Raw genomic sequence first — 12,893 nt, forward strand, 5'->3', positions numbered from 1 at the left:
CGTCCAACTTCGGCTCAGGTCATGATCTCGCGGTTCGTGAGTTCGAGCCCCACGTCTGGCTCTGTGCTGACAGCTCGGAGCCTGGAGCCTGCTTCAGATTCTGTGTCTCCCTCTCTCTCTGCCCCTCTACCATTCACGCTCTGTCTTTTTGTCTCTCTCTCGGAAAAAAAAAAAAAAGTTAAAAAAAATCAGACTTGAAAAAAAAAACACCTCTTAAATTTTTTTAGTTCATCTATTCTAGGGGAGAAAAATGTCCATAAGTTAGCTGAAAACTCACATGATGTTTTGAGATGCCTTCATCTCATCAGGAAAATATTCAAGAGAATCAATGTAGCCTAAGCCCTTTCTTTCTTCTTTTTCAAAGGTGCAGTCTTTTTGTTAAAGGTCAATGAGAAGCATGGCCCCATTTCTCTGCAAGCCTCTGGCGTGCCCTCAGGACAAGACTAGCGATGAGCCTGTGGGGGTGGTGGGGACAGGAGAAGCTGGGGGGGACTGGTGGGGACAGGAGAGGCTGGGGAGGACAGGAGAGAAGGATTTCACGCTTAATGAGTGCGTGTTTTCTGACGGTCCTGTCGCTGAGTGCTGGCAGTGTGTTAATCGAGTCCTTCCCACGGGTGGCGGGGGGGGGGGGGTTCTACTAGCCTCTACTGGCAGAGGGGGACACGAGGCTGAGGGCGCCCCAGGTCGTATGGCCCCTTCACCGGGACCCAAGCTCCTGATCCCCAACCTAACCACACCCCCAGTTTCTCAGATGCTTGTATATTTGGAAAGATGTCGCAAAATAAGTGACATGGAGGTGAAGGGCGGTCAGCAAGCCTGTCTTCCCTGGTGGAACTTTTGCCCCGAGGGATGAACCTTTGTGTCCGGGCTTCTGAGGACTTTCCTAACGATCAGTAATTTCGTTCTCCAGTAGCAACCGCCCAATTTTAACCTTTCGTTGGCTGTCGGCAGAAAATACTACACCAGTTAAAGGTTTGAAAGTTAACAAAATAAGAAAACAACTTCTCCAACCCCCCGCCTCCAAACTTTACTGGCTTAATTATCATTTCCTGCTCTCTTAACTCTTCTTACCAACTTTCTCCCCATATTTCTTTTCCTATGTGAGGTCTTCAATATCTGCTGATCACAGTGGCACCAGCGAAGTGAAGGATATCGATCCGTAGATGGACACATTGTGCTGCTTTTACTGCCCAGAGCCGAGTGCTTCCCTTGTGATAAGTTACAATATTAAATTCGGCTACACTTCACTTTTACCCCTCTTCCGTTCCCAGTCCCACCGCCTTTCGTCTGTGTTTTTGTGAAACAACATAAAATTGGCTAAACATAATGTTAACTCTGTTTGTGAAAAAGCCATTTAAATCTAGGCGATAAAGCAACAAAAAAAAAATCAGCTATTAAAATATTTCATACTTAACAGGATTTGGAGTGAGTACTTACATTTATGAATAATCTTCACATAAGGAAAGAGGACTTGGAAAACTAAGGGATTGTAATTTCACGGTCTCTAGAATTTATTGATACAGATGGATTAAGCAGCCTAACCAGAAAGCAAGTTACAGGCATTCCGGTTTTGGGAGGGGGTGTTAAAAATGATTCACACTTTCTACTGGTTTCTTCTCCTTTACTGACTGGGGGGAGAGGAGGGGATGCCAGAATTCAAAAGTATAATCAGTCATTGGTTTCATTCTCCTATTTATCTTTTGGTTCTAGAGTATGGAAACTAATTTAAAAAATCCGACTCCTGACTTTCACATGACACGGGCAAGTTTAAGGAAAAGGAGACAAACAAAACAGATCTGGTCTTCATCTGTGGCCATCTGGCAGGAGTCATTACAGGAGGTGGTGACAATTCCTTGTGCTTTCCTTGTCCAAGCAAACGCACGGCTCCAGGAGCTCTGGGCTCCTACACGTTCTTGGCCGGGAGTCAATGTGAAATGGTGAATAAGAATCTTCATTTTTAGGTCCTCTCATCTGTAAACACTGAGCATCTATATCCCATCGAAGTAATTCAGACTCTATGTTCCTGAACAGTGGAAATGATGCTGGAGGATGAACCGCGTCATGTAGAAGCTTTTAAATATTATTTTTGCAAGTTGGGACAATATCAATATCATAATTACCTTGAGATGCATGGAGAATCTAAAAATGTAGTTGTTTTTGTTATTGAGGAGGAGTTTTGATTTGAAGGGCCTTTTGATTTGTTCTTCCAGGGTTGGTTCCATGCACAGGACAAATGTGGCCTCTCCAATTCACCATGCACGTTCTGAAGAAGGAACGGACTTCAGTTACCTTAGCCTTGCCCAAGGAAAGCTTACATCAGACACTTAAGGAAGTGTGGGGAACTTCTCAGAGCACCGTTTGATGTTACAGAGCCTGTATGTCTCAGGTGTTACAGAGCTCCAGACTGGTTTCTGATTTATTAATTCACACAGTTCTTTGGGCCTATAATAAACTCCTCACTAGCCTGTGATATTTTCCTCAGTCACTAAACACAAGGAATGCTTAGGGAGCTTTACAAACAACATTATCCATTTAAGCTGGTTCTAAACAAGAATTCAAAAGAAGGTCGAATCATTTCCATGTTACATAGGTGATCGAATCTACTGTGAACTACAAAACTATAGTTACTGTAGATATATGTTTTCCTATCTCTGTGATATTTTAAAGTTTTTATTTATTTATTTTTATTAGAGGGGTAGTTTCATTGAGTCCTAGGGAGACCTACAGTAATTCTTGACCTATGGAAGGGCAGATATCTTCTTCTTCAAATAATTTTGAGTTCCTTTTACTCTTGTAGACTGATTTTTATTTTTAATTTATTTTTATTTTTTAAATGTTGTATTTATTTATTTTTGAGAGAGAGAGAGAGAGAGAGAGAGGAAGAGCAGAGAGAGAGGGAGAGAGAAAACCCAAAGCAGGCTTCACGCCGTAAGAGCAGAGTCTGACAGGGGCCTCGAACCCACGAACCACTGAGATCATGACCTTAGCTGAAATCAAGAATCGTAAACTTAACTGACTGAGCCACCCAGGAGCTCCTAGGATGATTTTTAGATATGTGTGTATGTAATTCTCTGAAATCCGCTTAAGAAATTTTGATTAGAGTTTTGAAAATGATGTATCTATTTCTCTTCTCTTTTCCCTTAAAATCTATCTATCATCTATCATCTATTATCTATCTATTATCTATCTGTCATCTATTATCTATCTATCTATCTATCTATCTATCTATCTATCTATCTGTTTTCTATCATCTTTTACCTGTTATCCATCTATCTATTATCTATGTATCTATGTATCTATTATCTATCTATCCATTATCTATCTATTATCTATCTATTATCTATCTATTATCTATCAATCATGTATCTATTATCTATCTATCTATCATCTAACTATTATCCATCTATTTATCTATCTATCTACCTATCTATTATCCATCTATCTCTTTATGTATTATCTATCTATCTGTCATCTATTATCTATCTATCTATTATCTATCTGTCTACCTACTTATCTATTATCTATCTACCTACTTATCTATCTATTATCTATCATCTTTTACCTATCTATTATCTATGTATCTATTATCTATCTATTCATTATCTATCTATCCATTATCTATCTATTATCTATCAATCATGTATCTATTATCTATCTATCTATCTATTATCTATTATCTAACTATCTATTATCCATCTATTTATCTATTATCTATCTACCTATCTATTATCCATCTATCTCTTTATGTATTATCTATCTGTCATCTATTATCTATCTATCTATCTATTATCTATCTGTCTACCTACTTATCTATTATCTATCTACCTACTTATCTATCTATTATCTATCATCTTTTACCTATCTATTATCTATGTATCTATTATCTATCTATTCATTATCTATCTATCCATTATCTATCTATTATCTATCTATCTATCTATCTATTATCTATCAATCATGTATCTATTATCTATCTATCTATTATCTATTATCTAACTATCTATTATCCATCTATTTATCTATTATCTATCTACCTATCTATTATCCATCTATCTCTTTATGTATTATCTATCTATCTATCTGTCATCTATTATCTATCTATTATCTGTCTACCTACTTATCTATCTATTATCTATCATCTTTTACCTATCTATTATCTATGTATCTATTATTATCTATCTATTCATTATCTATCTATCTATCCATTATCTACCTATCCATTATCTATCTATTATCTATCTATCTATCTATCTATCTATCTATTATCCATCTATTTATCTATTATCTATCTATTATCTATTTACTATCTATTATCCATCTATCTGTCTATATGTATTATCTATCTATCTATCTATCTATCTATCTATCTAACGGTTTGAATGTTTTAAAGCCTAATGTTCAGTGTAATGGTATTTGGGAATGGGGTCTTTGGGAGGTAAATGGGTTTGCATGAGGATGGGGGTGGAGTCCCCATGGTGGGATCGGTGGCCTTAATAAGGGACGTAGGGACCAGAGCATGCAATCTCTCTCTCTCTGTACCATGTGAGGACACATCAAGTCAGTATCTCTCTGCAAACCAGGAAGAGGTCCCAAACCAGGAACCAAATCAGCTGGCACTTTCATCGTGGACTTTCCAGCCTCCAGAACTGTGAGATATGTTTACTGTTTAAGCTACTTCATTTTGGATTCTGGCATAGCAGTGTCGACCAACTAAAACAAAGACTTCGAACATTATATTATTTAAAAAAACTTATTTATAGGGGTACCTGGGTGGCTCGGTCAGTAAAGCATCTGACTCTTGATTTTGGCTCAGTCATGATCTCATAGTCATGTAATTGGGCCCCAAGTTGGGTTCTGTGCTGACAGCATGGAGCCTGCTTGGGATTCTCTCTGTCCCTCTCTCTTTGCCCTTCCTCATTCACCCTCTTTCTCTCTTTCTCAAAATAAATAAATGTTTAAAAATATATTTAAAAAAACCCCTTATTTATAGGCACTTTAGAGTTTGTAGTAGCTGTTGTGAAATATTTGTTTATATTTATTAGATTATTATTATATTACAATTGAGTTTTTGTTGGTGTGTAGTAACATTACTTGAGTCCTGATTTGGAGCACAGAGAGTTTTTCAATGTTACTTTTCCTGTTAATTGCTTATCTATTCTCTTAAAAGTCCTGTGAGGATGATCCTATAAGTCAATGGCAATAATAATTTTATTTCTTCTTAGATTAGTTATTTCACGAACGATGCTCTGTTTGTACTCCCATTAATGCAAGCCATTCACTTCCATAAATTTGTCCCAGTTTCCCAAGGTGACTACCACAGAGTAGGTAGATTAAAACAGAAATTTATTCTCTCGCAGTTCAGAAGGTCAGAAGTCTGAAATCCAGGTGTTGTCAGGTGTTAAACCTGGAAGGATTGTTCCCTGCCTCTTTGGTTTCTGGTGGTTGTTGGTAATCTTTGGTGTCTCTTAGTTTATGATAACATCACTCCAATCTCTGCCTCTGGCTTCACATGGCTTTATTCCCCATGCGTGTCCCTGTTCAAATTTTCTCCTTCCTGTAAGGACACTTGGGTCAGGGACTGCTCTAATCCAGTGTGACCTCATGTTAACTTCATCACATCTGCGAAGACCTTGTTTCCAAATAAGGTCATGTTCGCAGGTTCCAGGTGGACACAGAAATTTTTTGAGGGGAGGGTACACTATTCAACCCAGTAGAGTCCAACCCCTGGCACCCCCAAATTCATGTTCTCTCATGTGCAAAATACATTCACCCCATCTCAGCATCCTCCAAAGTCTTAAACCATTCCAGCATTAACCCTACATCCAAACCTCATCTAAATATTACCCTTTGGAAAAAGTTCCAAATATCATTATCCAAATGATCTAAATCAGGTATGAGTAGGACTCTTGGTCGAGTCCATTCTGGGCCCAAATTTCTTTCCCTCTGCAGAACAGTGGGGCCAGAAAACAAGTTATTTGCTTCCAAAGTACAATGGTGGGACAGCATAGGATCGCCATTTCCATCCAAAAGGGATTAATGGAAAGAACAAGGGTGGGGGTGGAGAGTTGGGGAGGGGACTGGTCTAGAGAAAGTTCTTGACTCCTCCAGGAAAGCTCCACTAGGTTAAGGCTGAGAACGATCCTCTGTGGTTTGATGCTCTGTCCTTGGGGCCTTCCAGGATGGCAGGTTTGCCTTCTGTGGTATCTGGCTCCACAGCCCTGCCCTGGAAGTCATTCTGTTTGTCTGTCCCTGTCATTCCATGCTGGCCGTGGTTCTGCCGATACAAAGTTCTCTAGAACCTTGTCAGCCTCCAGGGGACGTCAGAGACCAGCTCCTTTAAATGTGAGCATTCTACGCCGTTCCTTCCTGGAGAACCAGCCAGAGAAGGTCGACTGGATCCACGAGTCCCACATCTAGTCTCTTTAACAAATGGTTTTCCAGTCACACCCTTGGCCCTGTTTCTAGAGCAGGCTATCTGGAAAGACTGAGAATTTTCCAAATCATCGAGTGCTGGTTTCTTTTCGCTTAACAGCTCATTGCTCAGTTTCTCCCTTTCTGTAGCATTTAACTACAAAAAGCAAGGAGAAACCAGGTGACACCTTCCAGTTCTGCTCGGAAATCTCAGCTCAATACCCAAGTTCACTGATTACAAGTTCCACTTTCCACCCAGTGGTAGAACCCACAACATGGCCAAGTTTCTGCCGCTTTATAACAAGGTAGCCTTTCTTCCAGGCTCAGGTGACGCGCTCCCTCTTTCCAGCAGGGACCCCGTGTCTGTCGCTTCTGTTCACTTTCCCTGGTGCTGATTTGTTTCCCGTGGTGTCATTTTTTTCAGTTCATCTTCAGCCGCTTTTGTTGTTCGACGAGCCCTGTGTTGGGGCATCTGTACAACTTTTATATCCGTTTAATGCTTTATTTTGTTACAGTTCCCATTGTCTGCTGATTGTGCGCAGTAACGCAATTGATTTCTGATCTTTGTAAATTCAATTTTGGATTTCGGTAGTTGTTTTGTGGGTTTCCTAGGATACTTCGTGCAAACAGCCATGTCATTTTCTGTTATGCTCCATTCTTCCCTGACGATGTGAATTTCTTCCTGGTCCAAGTCACTACTGTCCCCTGTCTTTGTCTTCTTATCTGAGATGGTCTTTACCTTCCTGAAGAATATGTTTGTTGGATGTAGAACTGTGGCTTGACAGGTTTTTTTTTTTTTTCCCTCTCTTCCAGCACTTATTATGTTGTGCCTCTGTCTTCTGACTCCAAAATTTCTGACAAGAAATCAGAAAATATTTGAATCAGTTTTTTTTTTTGTTTTTTGCATGTGGGTAATGTACCATTTTTCTCTGGCTTATTTTAAAACATTTTTTTCTTTGGTGTTCAGTATTTTGACTATGATGTGCTTACTCATTTTTGTGCACACCCACTCTCGGGATTCAGTGAGTCCCTTGATTCTCTAAATTAGAGCTTTCGCCAAACTGAGAATTTTTCAGCCTTTTTTTGGTATTTTTTTTTATTTTTTGAGAGCATATTTTCTTTTAGGCCACTGAGATGAGTTAAAACACATAAAACTAAACCCGGTCCGCTTATCCCAATACATGTTCATTTGGGAATCGGTGTCCATCGATGATTGTCTTTTCTCTTGAGAATGGGTTTGTTTGTCCTTTCTTCATCTGTTGGCTGAATCTATTGTTTCCTGAATACTCTGAAGGTTTAGAGACTCTGAATTCTGTTGTATTCCCAAATAGAGTGCTGATTTTCTAAGTTTCAGCAGGCAATTAATCATTTTGGACTGATAAACATTGCCTTTTTGGTGCAGCTCAAAATTCACTTTAAAATTCTGTGAGTTTGCACGATTCAAAATGAGCCAGTCAGTTGGCCAAACTTTTTACATGGAACTCCACCTCTCTCTGGCTCTGTTCTTTTCGGAATATCTTCCTCACTTTCTAGTGGCAATGGTTATTCCAAACCCTGTCCTGTGTTTCTGAAGGCCAGAAAAAGTATGGACTTCCATCAGTGTTGTACCCCGTCAGTGCTGAACCCAGCCTGACTCTCAGGCTTAAGTCGTTAAAAAAACAGGAAAATCACTCCAGGCCATTCTTTCTTCCGAACTGATTCTCTGTTATAAACTTCCTGCTTTTGTTCACTCTCTGCTACCTCCAGGCAGGTTTTAAAAAATTTATCCAAGTGTATAGCTGTTATTTGTGGGAAAATTGGTCTGGCAGGAGCTTCCGTGGCCTTGCCTGACATGGAGCACAAAAGACATGGTTTTGCATTTTCCTTGGCTGGACTCACCAATTATTTCATGTACCTTAAATATATTTTCTCTTAATTTACCAGCTTGGGGGGGGTCCATGACCCCCCCCCCCTTTTTTAAGCTTATTTATTTTGAGAGAGAGAGAGAGAGCACATGTGAGTGGGGGGGAGGACAGAGAGACAGAGTGAGAGAGAGTCCCAAGTAGGCTCTGAACTGTCAGCGCAGAGCCTCACGTGGGGCTCAAACCCACGCACCGTGAGATCATGACCTGAGCTGAAGTCAGACACTTAACCGACTGAGCCAACCCAGGTACCCCCACAACCTTTTGATAATATTTTTGTATTATGTCGCTGTGTGAAGATCAAACTAGGATTTAATTTTTCACAAAAAGTATTTTCTTCCCCAAACCAGAGCCCCATGAGAATGGCTAGTTCTTTTGTAGTATTTCTGGCCCTGTTTGGGGCACATTTCTATTTCTAGAACTCAAACTGTGAACAGCATTCCTTCAAGAGTCTCGACATTAGGCAAATGTCTGTTTGAAGTTCCAAACCTTGTATACGTTTAAGACAATGTACTCTCTTCTCTTCTGGTGTGGGTATTAACACATACTTCTTTTCATACCTAGGAGATTATCATACGCCTAGGAGATTTTCACAGCCTTTAACCGACTGAAAGAAATAGAAAAGTATCGAAAGAATTATAGTCCTTGATAAAAGACTCCTTGATCAACGAGCAGGAAAGATGGTCCCTGCTTGACGAAGCCACTTGGAATGTGATACGATGACTTATTTTCCAAGTCTACCAGAGCAAAAGTTTCTAGATCCATTAGCAAGACAAGCCATAATCACAGAGTTTACAGATCTTGCTAAAAATGATGGGGACGTGTATGACCATGGAATCACTACCCTATTCATCAGTGACTCCCTGAGATGAAAGGGAGAAGGGGCCAGAATGGCCACCAAATGTGTATTATGACTGTGCTTCATGAGAGAGTGATAACATTTCTTGTGAATGTTCTGATGTTGTGTAAAGAGACCTGAAATATGCTTTTTATGTAATAGTGAAAAACTTTTGAAAACCTCGATTGATGTAAAATTGTTTGCAACATCAAAAATCCCTACAAGAAAGTATTGTAACATTAAAAAGAAAGTTATTCTAAAACAATGACTCATGAAAGAGTGTTAAGTGCCATATGCTTAACTGCTGAATCATTCCAAGAAAATCTTAGTGGTTTGGAACGTTATTTTTATTACTGGGTTAGTGATATTTTTGAAAATCCAAATATGTATTTATATATATATTATATATATTATATATTATATGCAATATGTAATGCTTTTAGCAATGCATTAAAATAATAAGTAGCTAACGCTTTTATTGTAAACAGGCTATATTGTGATAAAAATGCCTATCAGTCTGTTATTTTCCTAAAAACTCCAAGCAATACCATTACTCACTTGTGATTCATGTTTTCCTAATAATATTATATTCTGTATTGAGTTATAGTTTGTGGTATTGAGAACAAAGATTTTGCCTCTGGCTGTTATCTAAAAAGGCGAATAGAAAAACATTTTCTATATATTCTTATATAGAAAGAGAAATATAAGGAGAAATCCCTTCAACTATTTTGAACTTCGTGGAAGTTCGGATAATCAGGAGGTGAATTTATCATTACCATTATTTCCCAAACCAAAGCCCGGTGAAAAACAAAATAAACAGATTGCCTTTGAAGCTGGGTTCTATCCATCGCTGGTTGTGTAACTGTGGAAATATTAAGATCCTCATTTTGTAATTTGTAAAATAGGAGTCCATTCTATTAACTTCTTCAAAAGATTGTTGGAAATAGTAAATTACACGATATGTGTGAAAATGCCAGGCATAGTATCCACAAATGAAAGAGTGTTTTTTTTTACACTTTTCCCTATATTCACAATTTGTATATTTCATTTTATTTATTTATTTTTCATTAAATTTTTTTTAATTTATTTTTTAATATATGAAATTTACTGTCAAATTGGTTTCCATACAACACCCAGTGCTCATCCCAAAAGGTGCCCTCCTCAATACCCATCACCCACCCTGCCCTCCCTCCCACCCCCCATCAACCCTCAGTTTGTTCTCAGTTTTTAACAGTCTCTTATGCTTTGGCTCTCTCCCACTCTAACCTCTTTTTTTTTTTTTTTCCCTTCCCCTCCCCCATGGGTTTCTGTTACATTTCTCAGGATCCACATAAGAGTGAAACCATATGGTATCTGTCTTTCTCTGTATGGCTTATTTCACTTAGCATCACACTCTCCAGTTCCATCCACGTTGCTACAAAAGGCCATATTTCATTCTTTCTCATTGCCACGTAGTATTCCATTGTGTATATAAACCACAATTTCTTTATCCATTCATCAGTTGATGGACATTTAGGCTCTTTCCATAATTTGGCGATTGTTGAGAGTGCTGCTATAAACATTGGGGTACAAGTGCCCCTATGCATCAGTACTCCTGTATCCTTTGGATAAATTCCTAGCAGTGCTATTGCTGGGTCATAGGGTAGGTCTATTTTTAATTTTTCTGAGGAACCTCCACACTGCTTTCCAGAGCGGCTGCACCAATTTGCATTCCCACCAACAGTGCAAGAGGGTTCCCGTCTCTCCACATCCTCTCCAGCATCTATAGTCTCCTGATTTCTTCATTTTGGCCACTCTGACTGGCGTGAGGTGGTATCTGAGTGTGGTTTTGATTTGTATTTCCCTGATGAGGAGCGACGTTGAACATCTTTTCATGTGCCTGTTGGCCATCCGGATGTCTTCTTTAGAGAAGTGTCTATTCATGTTTTCTGCCCATTTCTTCACTGGGTTATTTGTTTTTCGGGTGTGGAGTTTGATGAGCTCTTTATAGATTTTGGATACTAGCCCTTTGTCCGATGTGTCATTTGCAAATATCTTTTCCCATTCCGTTGGTTGCCTTTTAGTTTTGTTGGTTGTTTCCTTTGCTGTGCAGAAGCTTTTTATCTTCATAAGGTCCCAGTAATTCACTTTTGCTTTTAATTCCCTTGCCTTTGGGGATGTGCTGAGTAAGAGATTGCTACGGCTGAGGTCAGAGAGGTCTTTTCCTGCTTTCTCCTCTAAGGTTTTGATGGTTTCCTGTCTCACATTCAGGTCCTTTATCCATTTTGAGTTTATTTTTGTGAATGGTGTGAGAAAGTGGTCTAGTTTCAACCTTCTGCATGTTGCTGTCCAGTTCTCCCAGCACCATTTGTTAAAGAGACTGTCTTTTTTCCATTGGATGTTCTTTCCTGCTTTGTCAAAAATGAGTTGGCCATATGTTTGTGGGTCTAGTTCTGGGGTTTCTATTCGATTCCATTGGTCTATGTGTCTGTTTTTATGCCAATACCATGCTGTCTTGATGATGACAGCTTTGTAGTAGAGGCTAAAGTCTGGGATTGTGATGCCTCCTGCTTTGGTCTTCTTCTTCAAAATTACTTTGGCTATTCGGGGCCTTTTGTGGTTCCATATGAATTTTAGGATTGCTTGTTCTAGTTTCGAGAAGAATGCTGGTGCAATTTTGATTGGGATTGCATTGAATGTGTAGATAGCTTTGGGTAGTATTGACATTTTGACAATATTTATTCTTCCAATCCATGAGCAGGGAATGTCTTTCCATTTCTTTATATCTTCTTCAATTACCTGCATAAGCTTTCTATAGTTTTCAGCATACAGATCTTTTACATCTTTGGTTAGATTTATTCCTAGGTATTTTATGCTTCTTGGTGCAATTGTGAATGGGATCAGTTTCTTTATTTGTCTTTCTGTTGCTTCATTGTTAGTGTATAAGAATGCAACTGATTTCTGTACATTGATTTTGTATCCGGCAACTTTGCTGAATTCATGTATCAGTTCTAGCAGACTTTTGGTGGAGTCTATCGGATTTTCCATGTATAATATCATGTCATCTGCAAAAAGCGAAAGCTTGACTTCATCTTTGCCAATTTGGATGCCTTTGATTTCCTTTTGTTGTCTGATTGCTGATGCTAGAACTTCCAGCACTATATTAAACAGCAGCGGTGAGAGTGGGCATCCCTGTCGTGTTCCTGATCTCAGGGAAAAAGCTCTCAGTTTTTCCCCATTGAGGATGATGTTAGCTGTGGGCTTTTCATAAATGGCTTTTATGATCTTTAAGTATGTTCCTTCTATCCCGACTTTCTCAAGGGTTTTTATTAAGAAAGGGTGCTGGATTTTGTCAAAGGCCTTTTCTGCATCGATTGTCAGGATCATATGGTTCTTCTCTTTTTTTTTGTTAATGTGATGTATCACGTTGATCGATTTGCGAATGTTGAACCAGCCCTGCATCCCAGGAATGAATCCCACTTGATCATGGTGAATAATTCTTTTTATATGCTGTTGAATTCGATTTGCTAGTATCTTATTGAGAATTTTTGCATCCATATTCATCAGGGATATTGGCCTGTAGTTCTCTTTTTTTACTGGGTCTCTGTCTGGTTTAGGAATCAAAGTAATACTGGCTTCATAGAATGAGTCTGGAAGTTTTCCTTCCCTTTCTATTTCTTGGAATAGCTTGAGAAGGATAGGTATTATCTCTGCTTTAAACGTCTGGTAGAACTCCCCTGGGAAGCCATCTGGTCCTGGACTCT

The sequence above is a fragment of the Neofelis nebulosa genome, chromosome 8 (genome assembly GCF_028018385.1).
Source record: "Neofelis nebulosa isolate mNeoNeb1 chromosome 8, mNeoNeb1.pri, whole genome shotgun sequence".
Classification (NCBI taxonomy): Eukaryota; Metazoa; Chordata; class Mammalia; order Carnivora; family Felidae; genus Neofelis; species Neofelis nebulosa.